The sequence below is a fragment of the Colobus angolensis genome, unplaced genomic scaffold (genome assembly GCF_000951035.1).
Source record: "Colobus angolensis palliatus isolate OR3802 unplaced genomic scaffold, Cang.pa_1.0 Scaffold328, whole genome shotgun sequence".
Classification (NCBI taxonomy): domain Eukaryota; kingdom Metazoa; phylum Chordata; class Mammalia; order Primates; family Cercopithecidae; genus Colobus; species Colobus angolensis.
The window spans coordinates 750,225-773,939 of record NW_012116577.1 but is presented as its reverse complement, the minus strand read 5'-3'; the positions used below and the strand labels follow the sequence as shown (position 1 = coordinate 773,939).

Below are 23,715 nucleotides of genomic sequence, written 5' to 3'. Positions count from 1 at the left end.
TTTTTTTGAGACAGAGACTCACTCTATTGCCCAGACTGGAGTGCAGTGGCGTGATCTCGGCTCACTGCAACCTCCGCCTCCCAGGTTCCAGTGATTCTCCTGCTTCAGCCTCCCAGGTAGCTGGGATTGCAGACACGCGCCACCATGCCTGGCTAATTTTTCTATTTTCTTTTTTTTTTTTTTAGTAGAGATGGGGTTTTACCATGTTGGCCAGGCTGCTCTCGAACTCCTGACCTCAAGTGATCCATCTACCTAGGCCTCCCAAAGTGCTGGGATTAGAGTCGTGAGTTACTGTGTCTGGCCTAGACAATTGTTTTAGACAAAGTTAGCAAACATATGCATATCCCAAATTTGTTGTTGCAGACAAAAGGCAGTCTCTAATTCATTGTTTCAAACAGAAAAGTTTGTCATATACACCATCTGATGCTTTAACACTTAGGAAAAATTTCTACAGTGACTAGGTGAAACTTGTATTTTTTAAAAAATTAAACAAAAATGAGCTTCTAATACAAAATTCTTCACAATGTGATTCCAAATAAAGTTAAATGATGAAGTATTTAGCCAAGGAATCTATTAAAGTTGAAACTTAGAATTGCCCTGGACTCAGCTTATAGCTTAATATATGTATGTAATATATCCAGTTTTTTTTTTTTTTTTTGAGGCAGAGTCTCGCTCTGTCTCCCGGACTGGAGTGCAGTGGCCGGATCTCAGCTCACTGCAAGCTCCGCCTCCCGGGTTTATGCCATTCTCCTGCCTCAGCCTCCCGAGTAGTTGGGACTACAGGCGCCCGCCACCTCGCCCGGCTAGTTTTTGTATTTTTAGTAGAGACGGGGTTTCACCGTGTTAGCCAGGATGGTCTCTATCTCCTGACCTCGTGATCCGCCCGTCTCGGCCTCCCAAAGTGCTGGGATTACAGGCTTGAGCCACCGCGCCCGGCCTCAGTTTTTTTTTTCTTTTGTAGAGTGAGATTAATAAAAGTGACTACTATCATTTTCAAGAGCATTGAAAAACCAGTGATTCGTTTTGCTCTAAAATGCACAATATAAAAATATTAGAAGAAAACACATATTGTCATATATTATGCTACTAATTCATTGTACATGGTTTATAAAATTGCTTTGTAGCTTAAAATAACTTGTAATTTAGAATGCAGTTCAAGAAATCAGAAAAATCACGGAGAAAATAAATCTTGCCTTATTTATTTTTTTCTTAAGCATAATCTCCACACAGAAGAACTGAATAAGCTAGAAGATGAATATTTTTTTCCTTTTCTCTAACTCTTTCCTATAAGCATTATTATGCTGTTTTCCCGCTATGCATGCATGTGAGCAGCGTGATTGTGAATGGGACTAAAATAAAATACTTAGTGCTTGATTAATATTAGGTATGCCCCTTGGGATTTGTTTAGTCACCGATTCCTTGACACATACCTCCGGTAGCTTTATAAAAAGAAAAACAAATGGCACTTTCTGTATAAGATGTAGTAACACATTACTTATTCCAGAACTACTTCCATGGCAACCTCTACTACAGAACACAACTAAGAACTTGGACACAAGCCAAATGTCTCCTGAGCACCCAAAATAGATGTCACCGTGTATATGTCCTTTGGCACATGCACGTTTCTCATAAGAGAATCTCTTGGACCCTCAGATAAAGTTATTGCCTCTTATTCTATCCATAATTTTTTATAAACTTGTTTATTTTCTGGTGTTCTTCCTCCCAGCACAAAATAATAATCATGAAGAGGTGGTTGAAGTTGAAAGGAGTTATTAGAGATATGTAAACTGTCTACACCAATAAGTAAAGAAGTCACTCTTCAATATGGAAGGTGGACACAGGAGGGAAAAAAATGTCCTATAAAAATAATACAAGAATTTAAAAATTCTTGTATTATGTGACCTTTTGATCGAAGAGTTAATAGCCTTATACACCATGCTATGTATTACTGCATTATAGAAAAATCTATAATATGTATCCATGAGTAATACTGAGAAATTAAGGCAACATTAAATTGCATTTAGTCCCCTCCAGAGAGAGCTCAAAACATATAGTGGATCTCAGAAAGAGAACGATCCACAAGTGGCTAAATTCTTTCAAAAGCTTTTCAAGTTTTCAGTGGTAAAAGTTTACTTTTTAAACTTCACTTTATGGAAAATTCACATATATTGAACCCCTTAATGTTCTCAATTGTTGTTTTATTGGCCAGCAGCAAATATTATATACTAGCTAGCCAGGGCCTTGGGGAAAGAGTGACACCTGGAATGCTAGGGTACACAGGGATTTTCTTCTGTGCCACATTGGGCTATTCCCTTTCTGCTCTGGAAGCCCCTCTATGGCTCGGTGACTTGAAATCTTTTTGAAAATGTCACTCTTCTTAGAAATGTTGCTTCATTAAGGTGAATGAGCTTACACTAAGATAAGCTTTATTAAAGAAAAGTAGGCTTATTAGAATTTTTTTAAAAAAATGAATAAAGAGAAGGAAGAATTAAAATTAACAGCTAAGTATAGAAGCAAACTGGAGGCAAAAACCCCACATCAAAATAACTGTGTTTCCCAGGTCAGATCTACCAAGCTGTGATGAGTTTAGTGAGCCTTGACTGAATCAGTTAAAGTGACTAGACTGCCCTAATCAGGTTCTCTTGTCTGATTGGCTCCATATTAGTTCTATATTTCAAGCTGAAGATTCATTAACCTCCCCCTCCTGCCCAGTCAAGAACATTCTGTACATTCTGTAATGCTAAAGTGTATTCCTCTTTATCCCACACAAGCAATAAAACACAAAAACCACACATGACAAGATAGAACGAAGAAAGAAACCTAAACTAAGCTTTAAAATAAAACAACACCAACAATCATCTGGTTCCTGAAAACACTAACAAAACAAAGCAAAATCCGAGTAGTTTCAAATATCAACAGTCACAAAATAATACAGTTAAAAAACTAAAATATTTTCAAGAGTATATTTTCTCTTAAAATAGAGGTGAACAGGGAAGAAAAAAAGTCAAATGACCGCAGAATACTTGTCCCCAAAACAAATGAACCCTGAAGATTTAAATGAGTAAAAACAGTACCTTATAAGTCACTGGTCTGATCTACGCACAGCTGTTCCCAGTGCCGACTCTTGTTTAACTGTCCACTGCCTTCAGTTTAAAGTTAATTCTTTTGGCAAAAAAGTACAGAGCTTGTCTGGAAAACGCTGTTTGGACACAAACCATTCCTTTCAAAGCAGTGGTAGCTATATTTAAGTTTTCTTGTAGAGGGGGATATAAACTCTTCCTGTAGCTAATTTTCTTTCTCCTCCTTCTCAGACTTAGTCAGTATCCTCCCATCCCATATATTGAAGAAAGAGACAGAGAGGGGAAAAAAAACCTACAAGGAAATATACCTTAAATAATGTAGTATTTGAGCATTTAGAAACAAAACAAAACAAAACAAGACAAGAAATAGGAATCATAGAAAGCTCATCAGGACCTTAAATATAATTTAGCCCAGTGCCCTCATTTTGTAGATAAGGGAAGTGAAACCTAGAGAAAAATATGATTTGTATAAGGTCACTCACATGCCTAGTTAGTGCCACAGTTAACAGATAACCAGATTTCACAACTCCTGCTTCAATGCTCTTTCCACTACACTAACATACCTGAGGGGAAATGGTTTACCTCTATATCCTTGAGGGGAAATGGGATACCTCTATATCCTTGTATAATAAACAAAGGAATTGACAGGGAGCAGTAACACAATTAGGATGTGAGAACTATCTCAGAGAAAACATTTCCTTTGGATTTAAAATCCTTAATATTGACACTTTCCCTATAACCTCCAATTTCTTTTTATATTAGGAAATAATCTTTTCCTTTCTTGATTGTCCAGAATATGTTTACAATTCAGGAGTTGCCATGTTTCAGGGGATGCTAACACCTATTAGTCCTTACAGAGTACTGCTTTAGTAAGGCATAGTGCTGTGACAGGCGGCAGAGTAAGTGTTCTACCTAGTATCAGCGATACTGTTCCATGGCTCTTAAACTAGACACACATTTACTCTTATCACAAATCCCCACTTTCAATCTGTCAAGATTTTTTGAATACACACATTTGGTTTTGATTATTATTGATTGTATACTTTGCTAAATAAAACAGAGAAATAACATAATAATTTTCTTTGGTGTCTTTCATGTATTTCCTATTTATTGGTGAATAAATTATTTTTCTCTAACTGAAGAAGTGATGTGCTTATTATAATAATTTTTAAAATTACCTTTTTGAAATGTATTCATTCATTCACTTATTTAACAAATATTTATCGAACATTTGTAAGATCTATCTCATCCTTCCCACGTGAAATAGTGTAACAGACAAATAATAACTTCCTTAGAAAAGTAGGGAATTTTCAAATAAAATCAAAGGGTTTGCCTGGGAAGTAAGGTCAATTCTCTATAACTATTTCTTTATTCATTCTCACACTTCAAACACGTGTCCTCGATTTATTTATATCCTATCGATTGGGTTGCTCTAACCTTAAAACATCCTGCCCGGGTCAAGTAAACCAAAATATGAGGTGGGCCACATTGAAATCACTCTGGCCACTATTAATCTTTCCATTTGATCTGGCTCCTTAAATTTTAAAGCAAAATCTACTTTACACTTTGTAATTCCATGACACAATGAGAAATGCTCAGATCATTCAAGGCCTATTTTCAAATTGTTACCCATTCTTTAACTCAGAAATACACTGTTTGGTTTTAATATTTCTCATCTACTTTTAAGGCATCTACGCTTGCTCTGTTCTTTGGCAGAAAGTAGTATGCTTATGACCAAGTAATTATAAAATGTAATTAATATTTAAAATGACAATTAGATTTTCTGGAACATATTTTCCAAAATGTTGAGGAATTAATGGGTATGATAGCACTTTTCTAATGCTGACAAATAAGCAACTGAGATTCAAAACATAAATGTTGAGAAAGAAATTTTGGAAAACCATACTTCATGGTTTTTGACACAATGGCAGCATCCTATTTTCCTTTTAGTCTCTTTTGATTATGTCTATTTGGGGCCTATGCAAAGGTTAAGCAACATTAATATGTCAAATGTGACAAGAGTTGGACACATTGATACATATTACTTGCATTTGCTAAAAATATTCCATATTTTCCTCTTACTTCTTAAGCTTGACTTTTGATGTTGACAGTTTTACCTTTAGTCCATTAGAAAGAGCAGGAAGGAAATATGAGTAAGACCTTGAAAGGTAGTAGGCCTTGAGGAGACACACACAGAGTTTTACATGGAATGAGTCAAGGTGATTCAGAGGGTTAAGTGGCTGCAGGAAGGAAGGAAAGAGTGAAGAGAAGTCACGGACAAACAGATTGTTTAGAACAGGAGTGGTCTGAGCCAGACAATAGATTATGGGTATTGAATTCAAGAACCAAAGTCTCCTAAAATAGGCTAAACAAAGAAGGAACTAGCAATTTTGGTGACCAGTGAAAGCAATAGGAAATTGGCCTTCAAAGTTACTTCGAAATTCACGGCATAGCTCATCTCTACCCATTGGAAGGGAAGTATGTGCTGTCAATATGTGATCCAATACAATCTAAAACGGCACAACATTTTTGCAACCATTTTTAAAACTGGTGTTCTGCTCTATTTAGGGTCCTTGGACGCACTCCAGGTTGCCCTACTCTGGGAATGCTCTGAATTTCAGAATACTAGTGCAGTTTAGTGGGGAATAGTCACTGTATTTTGAAGGTTTGCCCTGTGGTGTTGAATTTCACTGATGGGAGAAATACTTCCAGCAGAGGTGAACTCCAGGGCAGGCTATATTAACATAGGGAAGGCAGTCAGAATTGTCTAACTCTTGATCTCCTCCTCTCAGTTTTCAGGTTTATAGTAACACTAGAAGAAGGCTTTTACTAAGAAATCCCAGAGAGTTTCTTTGGTGATGCAGTGAAGAGTAGTGACTACATGAATAGCTACTAGATTCTAATATTCTACGCTTGGGGGCAGATTTCATGCATGGAAGTTCTTAACAGAAACTGACACACATAAAAATCTCAAGCATCAACTCTCTTAAACCAATTCCAGCACATGCGTACACCTCTCACAGTTCATTCTCCTCAGAGAATCAGAATCATCATTCCCCTCCTTGTACCCATGATTTCTCATCTTTCCCATCATTCCCCTGCTTTGCTGTTGAACAATTTCCCATGATTACTCTCCTTCATTCCTTCCATTGGTTTTCCATTGTTCTCTTGCTTTTCATTGTCCAGTGATTTCCCATAACTCCCCTGCTTCAGCCCTACCACAATCTCCCATTGCCCTCAGTATAAATACAAATGCCTGACCATGGCCTCCTATGTACTACATGATTTAGCTTCAGTTTATGTTTCCTGCTGATATGGTTTGGCTGTGTCCCCAACCAAATCTCATCTTGAATTGTAGCTCCCATAATTCCCAGGTGTTGTGGGAGGGGCCTGGTGGGAGGCCATGGGGACAGCTTCCCCCATACTGTTCTCATGGTAGTGAACAAGTCTCACGAGATCTGATGGTTTTATAAGGGGAAACCCCTTTCACTTGGTTCTCATTCTATCTCATTCTATCTGCTGCCATGTAAGATGTACCTTTAACCGTCCCTCATGGTTGTGAGGCCTCCCCAGCCAATGGAACTGAGAGCCCATTAAACCTCTTTTTCTTTATAAATTTACCCAGTCTCGGGTAAGTCTTTATCAGCAGCATAAAAACGGATTAATACATCTACTGAATTTCCTAACCTGCTATCACATCTCTGTGGGATGCTCCTCCCTTATATTTTCGCAGAATGGTCTCCTTCTCATCATTCAGGATGATGCTACCAAATGCTACCTCCTTAGAAAAAAAGATTTCCTGACCATTCTGGTTAAGCATCCTCCCACCCACATATACCCTCCATCCCATTTCCCCATTTTAATTTTCTTTCATAGCACTTTCTGTATCTGAAATGATCTTTTGTTCTTCCTTACTTACTATCCATTTTAGTCGTCAGTTGAACTATGTTTGCTATGTCTCCTCTAGAGTAAGTTTTATCAGATCAGAAAGATATCACAATATATAAATAAGATTAGAAATCTAAGATTTAGGTTTTAGAACCACATTACTCTTAATGTTTAGAACAGTATCTAGAATAAAACAGGCATTTGATAAATATTTCTTTAATGAATTAATTATACTTTCTGCATGAGCTACTGTTCTTCTGTCAACAAACATTTAACGTAAGTCCATAAACATGAAAGCAAAATCTAATCTACTTCTGCAATTGACTTAACACTGCAAATCTCCCCTTGGCTCCAGCAGCTAGGAATGACAGGAAATGAGGAAAGAGCCCCAGCTGGGTCCTAAATAGTTTTATCTACATAAGATACCTGTAACCTTTCGAATTGTATTAACACAAAGACCAGCTAATATCTTGACTTGCCAGAATATCATCCGTGGATATATGTACCTAACTAGATATGTGATTACATTTACTAGAGATCCTAAGAGCTTCCAGAAATCTCTTTCATTTCCTGAATTCTGCAATAATTTCTCTTACTGAAACAGTAGATAGCCTAGAGCTAATTCTATCCTTTCCAGGTGGTTTTAAGAAGCTGCCCTCACCTGCCAGCTCTTCAGGAGCAAAGGCTAAATCTTCGCACTTGCAACATATGTTTTCTAAATGAAAAGGAGGAAGACCAAATAATTTTGGAGAGGTGAGCTCACAGATAATTTAATCTCCCATCTAAGCTCTGCTGCACACTCTCAGAGCCCTCCAGTGAACTGTAAATTAGATTTCCTCTCCTGTCTCATGTCCTACTGCTTCCTAATGACCTGTTCTAGTGAGTCAGCCTCTCTGGGTCCTGGGGCTCAGACACGTTGTGGGATAATGTGACTGACTCACCACACTTCAAGTACAGCCACATCAGAGAGGTGGTCATGTGATGGCCAGAGCGGGAGAGGGTGATTCTTTGTTAGGAAGAGAATGGCTTTCCCTAAGTGCCATGACAGCCCTCCTCCTGGGACAACCAGGGAGAGGGAATTTCTTGCCTGAGCATTGGTGTCACTCAGAGGCAAATAATTTCATTTAAAGTCATTAAAACTAAAAGTGCTATATTTTCCTATTGTATTGACTATACATTAATCTACGTATATAAATGGCATTTATTTCATCAATGCATCAAAACTAAAATATTTATTAATTGCCTCTGTGGACAAGGCCTTGTGCTAGCTTATGAAGTTTTTGTAATAATTTCTTGTTATCTCATTGATGATAACATTTCTTATTCAGAATACAAATTTCCCCAGGAAAATAAAGTAAAAATTCCTTTCTTCTTCCTTGTATTGACGTTCCTGTAGTTGTTGAGACCATATAATGTAACAAATGCTTGGGTACAAAGAAAACTAACTCCTGCCTCAGAAACCTTTGTTTTTGGAGGTGGGAGACATTTACAGACTATTGTGGAGGTAAGCACTACTTCACAGGAGAGCCTGGAAGCAGCAGGGAATTAAGACAGGAAGTAACCAAGGAAGGCTGCCTTGAGGAGATAAAACCAAAACACAATTTGAATGAAGAAGGAGAGGATTAACATTCCAGGTAGGAGATAGGGTACACCTGGGTCACTTCAAGTAGTTCGATAGAGCTGGCATGTGGAATGAAAAACCAGGACTGATAGATAAAGTATGCAGAAAGTTTTTGAGACAGAGTCTCACTTTGTTGTCCAGGCTGGTGCGATCCTGGCTCACTGAAACCTTTGCCTTCTGGTTTCAAGCGATTCTCCTGCCTTAGCCTCCTGAGTAGCTAGGATTACAGGTGCCTGCCACTGTGTCCAGCTAATTTTTGTACTTTTCATAGAGACAAGGTTTCACCATGTTGGCCAGGCTGGTCTCAAACTCCTGACCTAAGGTGATCCACTGGCCTTGGTCTCCCAAGTGTTGGGATTACAGGCGTGAGCCATCACGCCCGGCCTAGGAGATTGGTTTTTATCCTCAAGGAAATGGGTATCCATTGAAAGATTTTAAATAAGGGATATTGTGGTTTTAGAATGCTAAGTGAAGAGAAAATTCAGGGACAGGTTGTCTAAAAGACTGTGACATTTCTATGTCTGAAAATAGGAAGTCTGAAAATAGGCAGGAAGGACAGAGAGAGAGAGATGGCCCTAAAGTTTATTTTAAAATTACTACAGGTAGAAAGATGTTATAAGGCAAACTTACTCCCAATATCTCCCAATATCTCCATAAAATAATTACAGAAAAATATATCAATGTTAGAACTGGATTAAACTAGTATTTTATAAGAATTGATTATGTAAAAGACATTTTTCATACATTCTATTTGCAGATGAGGAAACTGAGGCATATAACTGAAAAGAGTGATTGCACAATTTAAAATCACATTCATCTGTCTATGAGGCGCGTATATTTTACACTAAACTGCCTGTCTCTTTAAGGGCAGCATACATTTTGGACATTTTTAAAACTTGGACATTGGGTGACTAGACTCAAAGACATTGTTTGGAGTACAATTTGGCAATATCTTAGGAAATTTCATGGGCAGAAAATTAGGTTTCCTAGGCATCAGCATGTCCAAATATGAGATCCTATACATAAACAATTGTATTTGCATGGTTTCTATGGAACTACATATTTAGCTACTTTGCAAAGTACAAATCCTTCATCAAATTCCTCTTGATAATCTAATTGTCTTTACGCCTGGAAGACTTCTTCACACACTATAGTAGGACAGCCAGAATGGGAGGACAGAAACCAGAATGAAAGTCAATTTGGCAGATACCCTAGTTCCATCAAATCAAATATGGAGTTTCAGTGAATCTAGGAAGGCAGGAAGTAAAACTTAGACATTGAATACAGAAAGGGGCAGATACAGCTCAAACAAGAGAAAATGCTGAGATTTGTTTTAAAGTTGGAATAGGAAAATTCCTTCTCTAACATATTTTGTACCCCCTATGGATGACCCTATACCTTACTGTCTAAACCTTAACTCTCTAAGAGTGAGAGGAGGCACTGCTGTTAATGACAATGAGACTGCAGATAAAATTCAAGACTCTTACAGGCAAACCTGGACACATGTCACCCTACCTATGAAGTTGGAATTAATACTTACCTAAAGATGATGATAGTATCAAGAATGAAGTCATAGGTCTTAGAGCAACTAGCTCCTGAGTCAGGAGATTCTTACACAATTTGGACACATTATAGTCAATAGTAAAGGCCAGATTAATAAACTATTTGTAATATTTTATTATTTTAGTGCCACGGTTTATTTTTATTTAAAAATGGTATAGAAAAACCAGGCACAGTGGCTCACATCTGTAATCCCAGCATTTTGGGAGACTGAGGTGGGTGGATCACTTGAGGTCAGGAGTTCAAGACCAGCCTGGTCAACATAAACCCTGTCTCTACTAAAAATATAAAATTAGCTGGGCACCCGTAGTCCCATCTACTCGGGAGGCTGAGACAGGAGAATCGCTTTAACCCGGGAGGCAGAGGTTGCAGTGAGTTGAGATTGTGCCACTGTACTCAAGCCCGGGCAACAGAGTAAGACTCCATCTCCAAAAAAAAGGGGGGGTATAGAACAATGCAAAATGATGAGACTTCTCTTTTAGAAGACATTCACAGATAACGGACTGTGTTGGTTAATTTTATGTGTAAACTTGACTGGGTTTAGTGATGCTCAGATAGCTGGTAAAACATTATTTCTGATTGTGTCTGTGACTGTGTTTCCAGAAGTCATTAGCCTTCGAATTAGGAGACTGAGTAAAGAAGATGGCCCTCACCTGTTTGAGTGGGCATAATGCAATCTGCTGAGGACATGAACAACAGGCAGAGGAAGGATTTATTTATTTATTTTCTCCTTCTCTCAGACATTGGTACAACTGGTTCTCAGGCCCTCAGACTCAGACTGGAATTTACACCATTGGGTCCTTTGGTTCTCAGGCCTTTAGGCTTAGACTGGAACTATACCACTAGGTTTCCTGGGCTTTCAGCCTACAGAAGTTCATGGAACTTCTTAGCCACCATAATAGTGTGAGCCAATCCCTCATAGGAAATCTCCTTCTATATATGTATATGTCTCCTTTTGGTTTTGTTTCTCTAAAGAAGTCTAATACACAGATATACAGTGTGTACTCTCCCATATAAAAGAACATATTTGCAAACAACGTGGCTATGAAATATAAAGATATTGGTAGTAGATGGGAGCCCTATCTACTACTTTTGATTATTTAAAAAATAAGCACAGGCTTTATTTCTTCATTGTGTTCAATGTAATCATTAGTAAGTCAATATTAATGAACACCCAACTGCTCTCCTGTCCGACCCCTGCAACATTCCTCTGAGGTGAGCACGTTCTTAAATGGCAAGTTTCCTTACTGGGTTAGGCCAAGGGGAGGACAGGCACAGTGTGGAAAGCAAACATTCCCAGGTACAGACAGGAGAGATCAGTCAAAATTAATTAGGTTTCCAAACTTGGTTCTGTCAGCAAGCAGCTGTTTGACCTTGGCCAAAACATTTCACTTTATGGAGACTTTGTTTTCTCCTATATAAAATAAGGGGATTTAGTAAGATTATTCTTAAGGTTCTTTCAGATGTGAAATTCAACTATTGTCCGAGATAATTATCTCCCATATGTTTTAAATTTGCTTAAGGTTTATTTATCTTGGAGGATTGAGAGGATATCTGTTGTATTCTAAAGAAATTAAAACAAGCAGTTATTGAGAAAACAACTGTAATGGTAGCAACAATAATGATTTCCAAGACTCCCAAGAAAACAAACCTAGGAAGTTGGGAGACATTTATTTTGTGAATAATAGGAGGACTATTAGAATTTTCTTAGAGGAGAAAGCATTAGATATAAAATGCGATACCACACTGTGCTGAATAATTTTTAAATATTAAGCTTACCTGGGCTCCCAAACACACTGAGGATTAAGATTCTTGAGTTTATACAGAAGAAGATTTCTCCCAGAAGTGTAAAGATGCTCCTCTACACTGTCATTTTTACAATAAGAGTGAATCCACATTTATAAGGTAGAATGCTGGAAATGAATAGAGGAGGCCCTTCCTTGGTCTGTATTTTTTGACAAGTTCCTAGACACACAAATGTGGTTAGGAAAATAAATTGCCCATCAGTGCTGGGGTATTGGCCAACCCCAATATATAAGTATACATCATGTAAAATTTAAAGTTCCTACCTTCTCTACCCTCACCAATACTATTCTTAAGGATTAACCACTACTGGCCAGGCGCAGTAGCTCATGCCTGTAATCCCACCACTTTGGGGGGCCAAAGTGGGCAAATCACGAGGTCAGGAGTTCAAGACCAGCGTTGCAAACATGATGAAACCCAGTCTCTACTAAAAATACAAAAAATTAGCTGGGCATAGTGGTTGGCACCTGTGATCCCAGCTACTCGGGAGGCTGAGGCAGGAGAATCGCTTGAACCGGGGAGGCAGAGGTTGCAGTGAGCTGAGATTGGCGCCACTGTACTCCAGCCCAGTGACAGAGTGAGACTCTGTCTAAAAAAAAGAAAAAAGGAAAGAAAGAAAAAAAAAAGGATTAACCACTACTAACAATTTGCTGTGTATCCATTGAGATATCAAGCTATCAATATCTGTCCATATATATATATATATATATATATACACACTCATACACACATATGTATATCCACAAATGGGTTTTTGGAAAGAAAACATTATCTTTATTCCAATTCTTGCCATATTTATTAAATTTGTTGACATTATTTATTTATTTATTTATTTGAGATGGAATGTTGCTCTTGTTGCCCAGGCTGGAGTGCAATGGTGTGATCTCTGCTCACCATAACCTCCACCTCCTGGATTCAAGCAATTCTCCTGCCTCAACCTTCTAAGTAGCTGGGATTACAGGCGTGCATCACCACGCCCAGCTAATTTTGTATTTTTAGCAGAGATAGGGTTTCTCCATGTTGGTCAGGCTGGTCTCTAACTCCTGACCTCAGGTGATCCACCCGCCTTGGCCTCCTAAAGTGCTGGGATTACAGGCGTGAGCCACCACACCCGGCCTGTTGACATTTACAATCAAGGAAACAAGCAAAACAATAAATGTGTCTTCTCTTCCCATCAAAAAAATCTCCATCCTTAAACCCTCAGATTTAACTGTAAAACTTATCAGGAGGTTAAGAAAAACAAGTGCAATGATACATTACTAAGAGTCAAGATGCTTAGCAAAATGAGTACCTAATATATGTTTACTGATTTGAATGAATGGATGAATCACACCAATGACCCTAATCTCATTAATCTGGGAGAAACTGCTAGGAAATGACCACATGTGAATTGACTTCCCTTATATCCATTCCTCCCTTTATCAAGTATTCAATCATCGCATTTTTAAATGTCTTTTAATCACTGTTTTTTCATCAGGATATGACTATTTCTAATATGAATACTATATTTTTCAACATCACTATTTGACCATTCGGCAATAAAAAGACCCTCATCCTTCATTATAAATTAGACTCTATAGTGTCTGTGTCATCATTCCAATCAACATTTGTAGGGTCTATTAATCCTAGTATCTTTGTTGAATTTACCTTATCTGAGACTAAGAGATGTTAATATGTTTGATGTCAGCTTAATAGGTCCAGCAGGAGACCCTAAAAGGATAGAGGAGGAAGTTTTTCTCCCCTACACAAGTGATCTAATCTTTACTTGTTTCTATCACTTTTTTTAAATTTTTTTTTTCAGATGGAGTCTCACTCTGTCACCCACGCTGGAGTGCAGTGGCACAATCTCGGCTCACTGCAATCTCTGCCTCCTGGGTTCAAGCAATTCTCCTGCCTCAGTCTCCTGAGTAGCTGGGATTACATGGGTGCGCCACCACGCCCGGCTAATTTTTGTATTTTTAGTAGAGACAGGTTTCATCATGTTGGTCAGGCTGGCCTCAAACTCCTGACCTCGTACTCCGCCTGCCTCAGCCTTTCAAAGTGCTGGAATTACAGGCGTGAGCCACCGCGCCCGGCTATCATACTTGATTTTTTTAGATTTGACAAGGCTTTTTTCAGATTTTACTTTGCCTGCTCAACTCAGAAGAAGCATTCTTTTCCTGCTGTATTATCACTCTATCTTTGAGCTCATAAACACTGATTTTATGGTTTCCTTAAGTCCTTATACAATTGGGTACTTGTGGATGACTTTAGATTTTCACATTTTTTTAAATCCAATCTTCAGATTTTCGATAAAAAAATCAAACTATATTTGCCATCCTGGTTTCATTTGCTCTCATCTTTCTTTTTAATTATTTTATTTTTATTGCTAACATTTTGCTATAACATGTTTGCAAATTGTCATGCCAATTTATTTCTCTTTTCTCATGGTTAACACAGCAGCCGCATCTAAACAGTCTATTTTTTTGAGACTGTAAGGACAAGTCTCTTTGACACCTTTCCCACCTTGGTAAAACACTGTTTATCTTTCAGAATGCCTCAAGATTTTCAAGTTTAGAGCAATTCCTTTCCCCAACAGCCATTTCCAAAGGCCAAGCTATAAACAGAAGTTAATAGTGTAAGCATTGTAGCATTATATATACAAACATGCACTCTATTCCCCAGTTCACACATCAGGATCATTTGGCAGATAAAAACAAGGGAACAGAGTTTAACTTTGACCAAGAATGTCATAGTTTGCTAAGAGCCTTTCTCACTGCAATAATACATGACACCTGTTAACATCAGCTAGAAAATATTTTGTTCTACCATGACTAAACTATGCTACTGAAAATGTAAAACATTGTTTCTTTTTTCTTTAATAATTTTCCCCTTTGGGGTAATCTATATGCCAGAGAACAGGTATCATTTTTATTTTTCGTCCCTCCCAGGTACTCGGTTTGCTTTTGTTGTTGTTGTTGGGATGCTCTGTTCAAGTTTCCAGTGTTTATGACTCATACAGACAACCCCTCTTCCTCTTCCACAGCAATTCCATAAAGCATGCTGTAATTTTAGGGTATGTAATAAAGGTGATGAAGCATTCACATGTGAATGTGTGAGGTGTATGTATGTCTCTCTTGTGTGTATATATGTGTATGATGGTGACATAATACATACATAACAAACTATACCTAAAAAGGACGTATCTATATAAAAATGGTCAGTTGGCAGCAGTGCAATCTGGAGAGACATTTAAGTTTACTCATAATCAAAACATTAAAATGTTATTACCTGAAGACTTCAGCTAGGAAGAATAAACACACATCACTTACAACTATGGTCATACATTGCTTAACAATGGGGATGCATTATGATAAATGCAATTAGGCAACTTTACGTTGTGTGAATGTTGCAGAGTATACTTACACAAACTTAGATAGTATTGCCTACTACACACCTGGGCTATGTGGTATAATCTACTACTTCCAGGCTACAAACCTGTATAGCACTGTACTGAATACTGTAGGCAGTTGTAACACAATGGTAAATACTGTGTATCCAAACATAACTAAACATTGAAAAGACATAGTAAAAATACGGTATTATAATCTTATGGGAAGAGTATCATATATGCAGTTTGTTGTTAACCAAAGCATTGTTATGCAGTGCATGACTGTATTTGCTAAACATTAAAATTGTGAGAGTGTTTGTTTGACTTTGAGAAGCTGTGAAAGTCAGGTGAACCCACTGTAGTTTGTGGTTAAATGACCTTAGTGATTTATTCTCAAGTGGGAAGCACTTGGCATAAAAGGGGAATTTTGTATTTCCTCCTATTTATGCTTTCACCTCAGAAGATTTTTCATCTGTTTTTTACATGCTGTTTCATTGTTCACTGTCTTTAGTCTCCAAGGAACAAGTGCATATTCTTCCAATAGATGCGGGGTCATATTATTCTTTAACACGCATAGGAATCACCTGGGAATCTGCTTAAACACGCAGATTCTGATTCTGGCTCCAGGGTAGAGATCCAAGAATTTGAATTTTTAATAAGTTCCCAAATGTTGCTGCTAGCGAATGGCAAAGATCTGGACACTGATAACCTACAAAGAATAGTTCAATTTTAAAACCCTAGAAGTGCTATGGCAGCTTAAGAGCAAGGAATTATTTTCGTGTGTTAAGTTGCAAGACCTCTATATAAGTGCAGAAAATTCTCGACTCTTCTTTTAATATTGTTATGATTGTCTCCTTCTCTATGTTTTCTTTTTTTGTGTGTCAGTTTATCTGATTGCCAGTTCCTGTACCCCATCTGTACTTCATTTATATATAGAAGAATGGTTCAATCACAATATTCTGGATTAGGAAATAGGGACATGATTTTGATGACTTTTCCTCCCTGGGCTCTAAATATTTTGATTTTGTATCACCTTGTTGATGTTACTTTAGGCTGAGAAGAGATTGTGAAGTACAAGAAATCTGACTAATGATTAAGTGCAATGGATAAACAGTTTCAAAATTTGTACCCCATAATTCATAAGGGTGAAAATAAAATAAATCCCTGCTGGCAAAAAAAAAAAAATTACAAAAAACCTAACAACACCCTAAAGCAAAAAACAGCTATGTATTTGAGTGTAAATTTATTTTTGCTCTGCTGTCAGCCTTTATAACCAAAGAACTGTGCTGTATGTAAGATTTTGTGTTTTAAGAGAGAGTGGTTATCACTGATTTTTATCAATGTACTTTTCGTATGAAAAGCTAGTCTCTGTCTTTTAAATCTAGAATTAGAGAATATATTTTCAATTTTCATGATAAACACTTATATCCATTCTTACTATTGCCATTACTTTCCATGCTTATTTTGTTACTTTTATCCCTCTGAAACTTCAAGTAAGTAGTAATTTTTAATCTAATTATATTCTTTCTTAATATACCAGAAGCTTGGAAAGGGTAGTATATGCCGACAACTCTCTATTTAAACTACTATCATGCTTGGAGATGTAAGAAAATATATAAACCCTTTTCATGCCTAATTATTTTTCCATATTGTCCCCAAAATCTTTTTATTACATGGACCTTAGTGAATCTTTCAGCTCATTTTTCTTAGTGCTTATTGGGTAAACATTAATTATTTATCTTGAATCCATAGATCACACCTACATGCTCTAAGCTTATTCTATGAATCAGTTAAAACAAAAACATTTTAATGCCACTCGCAGGTGTGCTCTAATATTCTACTCACTACACAATCCAATTCCCACACCATAAAATTATTTTCAAGTCAGGCTCACCATACTAAGTTAAAATATACAGTTTGAAGCAATAGCTACCTTTCACCAAACACAGCTTTTTTTCTAGCATGTATAGTGTATTCAGTCGAAGAGTTTACTTTCATTTAAACATTAGTTTCAGGAATTAAAATGTAAAGTGTGATTCTTATGCTAAATTATTCACTTAAAAGGCCTAACAAATATTCCTCTTCTATTGCATGGAAGCAGATACAGATAAACCTCAAAGTTAATCAGCCTTTTGGGCCAAAATCTCTAGATAAGGTAAAAATCTCTAGATCTTCTCTATGATAACATATGCCTTTCAAGGGGCAAGGAACAAGCATTACTGGTTTGTTTAAACATAAACACAGGCAGAATTAGTATAAACTTTCTGAAGTGCAAATGCTAATAAGTAGTTGTACAAAGAGAGATCTTTGAGAATTACAATAACAGAAGAGGAGATCTACTTATGCCATACCAAAATTATTAACATAGAATGCCTCTCTCCTTGTGAGCATTCAGAAAGTGATCCCTCACCCAAATAGCTTTTGTTCATAGAAACAAAAATCAGAAAATGTCCTTGGTTTCTCCTCTGTATTCACTGCTGGTGAAAAAAAAAAAAAACCAATTACTTTGGGGGCTGAAGAAAAGAGGAGGAATGGACCTCCAGTTTCTGTAAACAGCTCAACACTAACAAAATCTCAGATCTTGCTTCTCAATCAATACCAAGCTCAGCAGTTAAAAGAGCTGCATCAAACCTGTGTTTCGTCTGGTTAATGATATCAGTAAAGGTTGTCTCTACGAAGAATGAAAAGGCAACTAATCAAATTGCAGTGACTCCATCACATCATTCTTGCTTGGGAATGCATTTTATTGATTGTTTAAGTATTCCTGTGTAGAATTCCCTTCCTTTTAATGCATTGATGAGAGCAGCGGAGAACAACAGTAAAATGTTGCCACACAAGCACCCTCACACTATAGTAGATAGAAAAGCAGATCCCTTCAGCATCTCTCTTTATGATAATAAATTTGAAATTGAGTAGGAAGAGGTAAAAATTAAAGAAAAATTGGATAGCAGTAAAAAGAAACCATTAATAAATTCTTCAAGAAACTCTCAGTGTTGTCAGTAAACTCCTTGGTATTCAGCGTGACATGTGATGCTAAATTATACATATATACATACATATATATTTGAAAATCTACTTCCTTACAGATCTTACATTTTTGGGGAGAGATGGAAAATTAATGGAAAATTAACATTAGAAATAAAGTGTGATATGTACATTGATATTAAAAATATAGGATGCCGACTTTAGATTTTATGTACAATGTTAATGTAAATATCAATTCTGTTTATTGCTGCTTTTGCATTTTGTAGAAGCCTTTAGTGTGAAGGACTCTAGCTCTTGTATGCCTGATAAGAAAACATACATTTGTGATTGCTTAGATGGTATTTATTAGTACATCATATACTTCTGAAAACTCAAGACTGTTACTCCATCATTATTAATATTTTGGTAAGGTATTTGAAACATGTTCACTCTTCAAAATAAAGAAATAAATGAATTATTAGTAATATTTTGGGACAATTATTTGAAAGATTTTCACCCTTCAAAATAAAGAAATAAATGAATAAAGAAACAAACAAACCAAAAAATAAATGATTCTGGACACCTCCCTTTGCCTCTGAAGGCTCTGGGCTCCTCTACTTTCTTACTGGTTGGGAATTTCATTCTGAACTTCCAATCCAGGTCTCGTCCTCAATCTACCCTCTCCCTTGCCTCTTGTTGTTGGTAGGTGTTCTCTCTCTATGGGACCTCAATTATTCCAGGGGCACCAGGGTGGGTCTAATGGCTTCCCTGCAAGATGCCAAACTAAGAGGTTTTATTACTTGGAAAATACAAGGAACAGCTGTTTATGTAAGTGCCCCTGGAATCCTGGTTAATCATTCTTGCAAATAACATTAAATGGGATACAATTCTGGATTGCTGCATTTGGTTTTTTGCCTAATATAAGAAAATAATGGCCTAGTCACCTTAGCAGAAAGTCAGTGATTTATCACAAATGATTGCTGTATTTCATGCTTTTTCAGAGTTAAGTAACAACACCAAATTATTCCACTTGGAATATTAGCTTCCTGCAACTATAAAATATAAGAATCTGGCAGTGGATATATATCCAAAATACTAATATAATGTATGGAAGATGCAAAAAATGGTAAAATGGTGCTTTTAAAAATGTTTTACATTTTAAAAAGGTAAGATCTGTAAGGAAGTAGATTTTCAAATATATATGTATGTATATATATGTATAATTTAGCATCACATGTCACATTTCATAATAATAGGAAAATCAATAGTCCAAAAGAAGACTTAAGCTATTATGTCACTAAATTGAAAATGTGCATTTGAAAACAAAATCATAGATTCTTTGTTTTATATCCTGTCATCTTGTTTTTCTTCTGTTAAAAGAAAGAAAAAAGCATTTCTAAGCTTGTTGATCTTCAAAGTTATTCTAGTTCAACCAACTGTATAGAGTAAATCTCTTTCTTTTAGGCGCATGAGAGAATTCTTTACATAAGTGTAATAGGAAATTATTTCCTGGTGGGTCAGCCATTGGAGGAGCTTCTGGCCAGAACTTGGGGTCTGGAGTCAGACGGACCTGGAAGAATCCCAGCTCATTCACTCATGGCCTATGTGACCTTGGACAAAGTTTTTAAACACAGTTTCCCCTCAATTTCCTATTTTTTAAGATAGAGATATCTTTCTCACACATTTGTTTTAAAGAATGATTCAGCGAAAATACACAAATTGCTAAGCGCAGTCACCTGTAAAACAACACAGTTTTGTTAATTATAATATTTGTTAGCTTATGTTAACTAGGTTTGGAACAGAGTAGGTGGAGAAAATGGGAAGGCTAGCAGCAGGAATGTGTTTTCCCTCTCCTGGATTCTCCTTCAATCGCTGTCCTTTCTTTCCTTCTCATTCTCAAAGAAAAAGTATCATATGATTTTCTGTACATGAGCCAAATGTTCAGAGAGTTAAATATTAATGTGTAAATGATGTAGCATGCTACAGGTTGTTAAAAATAAAAGCGAATGAAATTTCTTAATGATACTGATGGTTGCTCCGTAATGTAGGTTAGTATTTGGACACTATTTTGAACAAATCATTCTTTCTTAAATAATGTTCTCTATTCACCCATAACCACATGACACTTCAAATGGAAAACTGAGTTTAAGTAGAATACTGAAGATGTGTCCACTGTTGGGATGTATTTATACTTGCTGGTGGTGCAATTTTACCATGGCCACTGGCCAACTGGCTGAGTTCTTAAAAAGTCAATATAAAGGCTGTGAGACATAAACAGAAACTTTGGGGAAGAAACAAAATAGCACTGTTGATCATAATATAGCCGTTACTATGGACTCAGTCTTCCTTCTCTCTGCAAACATCTTAAAACCATTTGTTGGTTCACTGAAAGCTGTGCTTTTCCCAAGAAAAGAGCAGCCAGCACCCAGAAGGTTAAAACCTTTGTAGTGCTGAGGTAAAAAGACATCACCTCAGCTGCCTGTACCTTGAGATATCCACTGCTTCTGAAATTCACCTTCATTACATCTCCCAGAGAACATATAACATATATGTTAGGCATCTTTTTGATTAATCTGAGTCTCCACCCTGTTCTCATACTGCATTCATTCTTCATTCAACCCACACATCAGAATCACATTATTTTCTCTTAAAATAAAAAAGTCTTCACCAATCTAGTCAGATTTCCAAATGGATTTCTCATTGGTTTCCCTTTAACCACTTCCATTCAGTTTTATCTTTTCCCTTCTCTTGATCGCTCCTTCCAGCTTGGAGGAACTAACAGGAGATTTCACTCACATAAACCAAAGACCAGTAAAGATTCCCATGCACTCCAGTGGACTATTTTAGGTGAATGCAAGTGAATGCTGAGAGATGAGACTGGGAGAGGAGAGCGTTCTGAGCCACTGAGTCCATAGTGAAACTAAAGAGAAGCCATCGCAAGGCCTGGAGAAATATCTCTAGAAATATCTTGGCTGCCCTGATGAGATTTTGGGCACATATTTCTTTAACTGTGATAAAACATGAAATAACAAGAGAGAATCGAATTAGGAAGAACTCCAGCTATCTCCAAGCTGTTTGTGATCTGAAGCACTTCTGGGGAGGTAATTGTGGTAATTGCATCAGCAGCACCACAAAAGATTGAGAACATCTCCCTCCTGTAATAATCAGACTAATGTTTCCTCATTATCATGTCTTCATTTTTCCTGCCTGATAATACAATGACTGCAGAGGTCTCATTACTGTTTTCCATATTTTTGTTTTAAATTATTGATAAGCTCTAGTAGGGCTGGCATGTGACTGAAAACCAGCCATGGCAGGTAGTTAAGAAATATTTTTCAGAGAACCATTGGAACATAACATATATGCATCTGTCAAGATTGGAAAGCAGAAAACATACATGAGACACAGCTGGGCTGTTCAAATTTGTTAACTATATGGGGCAAGTCCAATGTCTCCTGAATGCAATATGTTAGAACCAGGCTAAAGCGATAGGACTTGAACTCTTCCAAGCTCCGGGCCTTTTGGCTCCAGGTCTTCTGTTTTTTGGCTTCGGGCCGTCTGTTCTTCCTGCATCTCGTTATGACAGCAATTACAGTCCAAACAACATCATAGGGCAATGATTTAAGTGGCTCAAGTCCTGCTCCAAAGGTAAGTGTCACAGACTTTTTGGTCCTGTTTCCCACTTTTCCTGTTTGGAAGCAGATTACTCAAATAGCAGAAATAAAATGTCATTTCTGTTGCCATATGGGAAACTTAATGCTACAGTTCGAGAAAGACTCATGTAGAAAAGTCTGTTTCTTAAATGTGGCATGTAAAATTCCATTGCAGTAAAAAAGAATGGCATTTCATATGGTTGAAACATTTACAGTTAAGGAGTATAAAACCAAAAGTCATGACTTGGTCAGTCAGAAAACTTTTTCAAAACCTTGATATGTAAATATTACTATAGATCTCAGGTTAATCAGCACATAGTGAACACTGAATGATATTTTAGCAGTATTATGGGATATTAAAATAATGTAATCCTGAACCAGTTAAACTAGACTTCATTTCAGTTAGGCCAATGTTTAGGTTTTGGTTTATATTATTTGGGATTAAAATCAGATGTCTCATTGAAATAACTTTGTGTTGTTTAAATTAAAGAATAACTGGAATTAAACATTTTAACATATCATTTAGTAAATCTGATTTTTTTTTTTTCAGAAGAAATAAGGAAGAAAGTTTGTTTGATTTTTACCAAATGAAACCAAAACCCCACAGCTATCTGTAACATTTTGGAACTGTGAGTTAATGAGACACATTTTCCTCTCATCTTTAAGTCTTCTTGTCTCTATCTCTGAGTTGGCTACTGAGTCTTGAAAATGGAGATGAATTGTCTTTGTTCACATCCTAAGTGGTTGCAACATACAAGGTTTTTTGAAGAGAGCACTTTTGTTTCATTACAAGAATTGATAAAGCTTATTGATAGTTTCAAGCTAACAATCAACTTGTTCCCCCTTTAGTGTCTGTTTCATGTATCACCCTTCTTTCCATTCCCACTGCCACTGTCTTTTTACATAGCCTAATTTCCCCAGACCTGGACAATTTCGCCTCCTTTCTAACATACCCTTGCCTCCAGTCTCAGCCTCAGTCCTATACACAGAGAAACTATCCTTAAGTGCAATTCTGATCATGCGACTTTGTGTGGATACCTGCCAAAGTGATTGCTGAGTAAATTTCAACCCCCCAACACTCTGCATAAAGCCTTTTATAATCTGAGTTCAATCTCCTTGACAGTATTATAGCCATCAGTCCTCCTTCTCTAGTCAAGGTGGTATTGATTAATTATTCCATTCCTTTTTGCTAGCATATTTTCACAACTTTGTTGGTAAAAGTCTTATCTGTATTTTGAGGACTGGTTCAGGTGCCATTTTCTCCATTAAGTCTTTCCTGCTTCTTCTGGCAAAAAGTAATTCTCCCTTCTTTATGTTCTTCTAACATTTGGTTATATCTTTCTCCTACAGTGGTTATTAAATTATTTCTCCTAAAGTTATTATTGTATGATTTCACTGTTTGTGATTCGAATGCAAGTGTCCCCAGATGATACACAGGGAAAAACTAAAATTGAGATTAATATTTTTCCAGCAGTATTGGGAATAAAAGCAAGATTCTACAATGGTATTTTGTATTTGTCCTCATTGAACATCTGATAGTCAAATTTGGGAAATAAAGTGCAATTTTTTTTTCTGTTAATTGTAAGTTAAGTTGTATAGTTCATACTGCCCTGTGAGATACATTCAAAGAAGTAGGGTAACAATAAAAAGGATAATAATATAGTTTTCCATCAGTGATGCTGAGGGGCGGAGCAAGATGGCCGAATAGGAACAGCTGCAGTCTCCAACTCCCAGCGCGAAGGACACAGAAGACCGGTGATTTCTGCATTTTGAACT

At 36.9% G+C, this 23,715-nt stretch overlaps 1 protein-coding gene across 3 annotated transcripts in view; it reads right to left on the bottom strand.

Annotated features, from left to right (window-relative positions):
• ARHGAP24 (Rho GTPase activating protein 24) overlaps positions 1-23,715 on the bottom strand; it is a 539,142-nt gene that overhangs the window by 218,677 nt on the left and 296,750 nt on the right. Inside the window, exon 1 of one of the 3 annotated variants that reach the window (XM_011951780.1) lies at positions 3,075-3,342. The exons of the other annotated variants lie outside the window; for them this stretch is intronic. The gene's annotated coding sequence lies outside the window, so the exon portion shown is untranslated. Of the gene's footprint in view, positions 1-3,074; positions 3,343-23,715 lie in introns of those variants that run through there. 3 annotated transcript variants of the gene reach the window in all.